The sequence below is a fragment of the Mytilus californianus genome, unplaced genomic scaffold (genome assembly GCF_021869535.1).
Source record: "Mytilus californianus isolate M0D057914Y unplaced genomic scaffold, xbMytCali1.0.p SCAF_8, whole genome shotgun sequence".
Taxonomy (NCBI): Eukaryota; Metazoa; Mollusca; class Bivalvia; order Mytilida; family Mytilidae; genus Mytilus; species Mytilus californianus.
In genome coordinates, this window is record NW_026262734.1 from 53446950 (window position 1) to 53450660 (window position 3711).

The 3711-nt window shown below is 32.8% G+C and overlaps 1 pseudogene; it reads left to right on the forward strand.

Annotated features, from left to right (window-relative positions):
* The first annotated feature begins 1059 nt into the window (after positions 1 to 1059).
* LOC127712794 (uncharacterized) lies at positions 1060 to 2567 on the forward strand (annotated as a pseudogene).
* Positions 2568 to 3711: the final 1144 nt, after the last annotated feature.

Below are 3711 nucleotides of genomic sequence, written 5' to 3' on the forward strand. Positions count from 1 at the left end.
TTCTATTAATAATTAACGAGATCATAAAACTAAAAGAAAGCATTATACACTGGAGTATAACTAAAAGTTTGTTTTGACACAAGACTTGTAAGCAAAGGCTCGGGTATACTCATTTACACTGGATAACCTATGTGTGGTCATAAAAAAATACAGACATATTTCCTCTATATACAAATAAGGAGATGTGGTATGGTTGCCAATAAGACAACTATGCACCAAAGTTTAAATGAAGTAGACGAAAGCCAACATAGACAACCGTCCGGCATTCAAAAACCCATTCCGTGTAGTCAGCTTTTGACGACCCCAACATGAAAAATATGAAACAATCCAACTCTGAGAAAACTGACGACCTGTTTGACGCAGAATTGACAATGTCCATCTTGACACCTTAAACATGTGAATACTACATGTATATAATTTTAAGCCTAAGTGACTCTCAGTTTTATATTAAAAATGAGTATGAACTTACTTAGTTACCCAGGGGGAATACTTTATGAAAAATCTTATTCACGACGTAGCAATGAATATTTTATACTTTTCCGTTATATGTTACCTGTAAAATGGCGCAAATGTAGTTTTTATCTTTTGGCGCAAATAAAATATAACATTGAGGCGCAAATGAAAGATTTGATTTTGTAAAATGCGCCCGATAAGATCAGGTATATAATCAGATCATAAACTTTCAATGGTATTTTTTAATGCCATGTAAAAACAAGAAATATATTTGTAATGTTCTTAGTTAAGAAAGATTTCATATGTTATTTTTCGTTTATGATAATCAAACTTAACGTACAGTTTGGCTTGTTTAGTAAACAATTAATGAATATATGTTTATTGCAGGATTTAGATGACATGTATCGCGAATATCTACATGTACCACATTCAAATGGATACAATGATGAAGACAATAATTTTATTGCTGAGAATGAAAGCAAAGAACTTGAAGACACAAAACCCGTCGAACATATATCCGAAACTGATGAAATTGCACAAGCAGCTGTAGCTTTCGTTCAACATCAAAATGAAGATAATACATGTATAAATAATGAAGATTTGAATATGGCCAAAATAACTGGAGATTGTGGTTGTCTTGCCAAATGTTACAACCAATTTGAACAAGATGAAATAATAAGTAGTATACTATCTATGCGTGAACTATCAAAAGAAGGTAAAGACATGTATTTAATGTTCAATTAAAATCAAAAGGCATAGATAAATCCCGTTGAAGATACGGAGAGCGAAAGCGAACCAGATATGCATATACCTTTGACGACAGAGAGGTTTGTCGAGATGTATTTCTGCTTACTCATGATATTGGCGAGTCCTGTTTAAAATCTTTGCTCAAACACATGAACACTAATGGTATTGCTCCACGAAAACATGGAAGTTGTAAAAGACGTCCACAAAATGCATTTTCATTTGAGGAAATTTCAAATATTGTACAATACTTGAAAAAGTATGCTCATCTGCATGGTTTACCACAAGCAGCTCCTCCTAACAGACATGACTCTGAACCCCAAATTGTGTTACCTTCTTGTGAGTCAAAACAGTCTGTTTTTGACACATATATATATTAGCATGTCAGGCAGATGGAACTATTTGTGTCCACTTAACAACATTCAAAAATGTCTGGTCGTCTTGTTGACGGCACCTAAGATTTGCATCTATACATTCTGATGTGTGCAGTAGTTGTAGAAAGTTACCATAATCTGTTACTCTAGCACAAACCGAGGAGGAAAAAATTGAAAGTTCCCAAAATTACATATCACATATGGAAGCTGCAAGGAGAGAATGAGAGATGTACAATGGATGGTTGTCAAAATCGCGAGAAGAATTTAGTAATTATAATCAAGGACAGGTTTTAAAGAATGTTCACTATACAATTTTTTGATTTATGATTGCTAATGAGACAACTATCCATCAAAGTTCAAATGAAGTGGATGTAAGCAATTATAAGCAACCGCACGTCCTTCAACAATGAGAAAAACCCAATACCGTTAAGTCGGCTAAAAAAGACCCCGATATGAAGAATATAAAACAATACATCTAAAAAAACTATTACCAATTTTAAACGCCCCATTTACAAAACATATTCCCCTCGACTTGCAATTAAAAGTTTCAAAATTGAGCAACACGAACCCCATGAAAAACCGAAAGTGCTATGGAAGGATCAAGAGTTGATGCTATGCAATATCTTTGTTCTATTTGAGATAAAATTGAAAAATTTAAAGAAATCAAACTGAAATAAAAAACGCTACCAAAATGAAAAGCGTACTTATATTTAACATCCAACAAATAAAAGTATTTTATTACTTGTTGTTCTGTTACTGCAGGAGTAAACAAAAATTGGTATATGACTGGCTATCTTGCTTGGAGTGTGCTAACTGGCCAACATCAGAAAATAAGCCTAATGATGCAGTTCCAAGATCATACAAAATGTTTGGTAGATGCTGGATTTGGCCAAGCTAAAAAAGTTATTCAAACGATCAAACTGTGATACTCTATCTCATTTATGAGATGCCTTCCGAAAATCATCATCAACAAATGAAGTCGTTCAGTATAATTAAGAGAACAATGAAACTACCTGGCATTGGAGAGATTGGAAACCATTCTTATCTGCTTTGTTTAAACCTGTTCCAGGTACCAGTTTTGATACCTCAGGCTGACTCGTACAACAAAATTATTTGAACGCATCAACTAAAACTCACCATATTTGCACTTTATTATGTAAATCTATACAGCCGCTTAGTAAATCAGCAATATTTTGATGTCAGGATGGATTGTATAATACAAATGACAGCAATATTGGAACACAATGAATACAAAATGTTGTCTACATGAATTCAGGGTGCCAGCATTACCTTTTTTTATTCAATATATTGATACGTAACAAAATTTCAGTAGTTTTGATACATGTACCTCAGGCTGACTCGCATCAACAAAAACTGACCATATTTGCACTTTATTATGTAAATCTATATAGCCGCATAATAATTCAGTAATATTTTTATGTCAGGATGTATTGTATTATACGAATGACAGCAATATTGGAACACAATGAATACAAAATGTTGTCCGTATCAAATAAAAGTGCCAGCATGTCCTCCTTTTGTTTAAAATATTGTCTCAAAATAAAATTCAGTACTTTTGATACCTCAGGCTTACTCGTACAAAAAAAATATTTGACCGCATCAACCAACACTGACCATGTTTGCATTTTATTATGCTTATTTATCATGTTTATATAGCCGCATAAAAACATCAAAAATATTTTTATGTCTGGAAAGATTGTATAATACAAATGACAGCAATATTGGAATACAATGAATTCAAAATGTTGTCCTGATCAATTTAGATTGCCAGCGTGTCCTCTTTTTATTCAAAATATTGTCTCGCAACAAAATTTTAGTACTTTTGATACCTCAGGCTGACTCGTACAACAAAAATATTTTAACTCATCAACCAAAACTGACAATTGTTTCACTTTATTATGTAAATCTATATAGCCGCATAGTAAATCAGCAATATTTTGACGTCAGGTTGGATTGTATAATGATTATGACAGCAATATTGGAACACAATAACTACAAAATTTTTCCCACATACATTCAGAGTGCCAGCATGTACTTTTTTTATTCAATCTATTGTTACGTAACAAAATTTCAGCAGTTTTGATACCTCAGGCTGACTTGTACAACAAAATTATTTGAC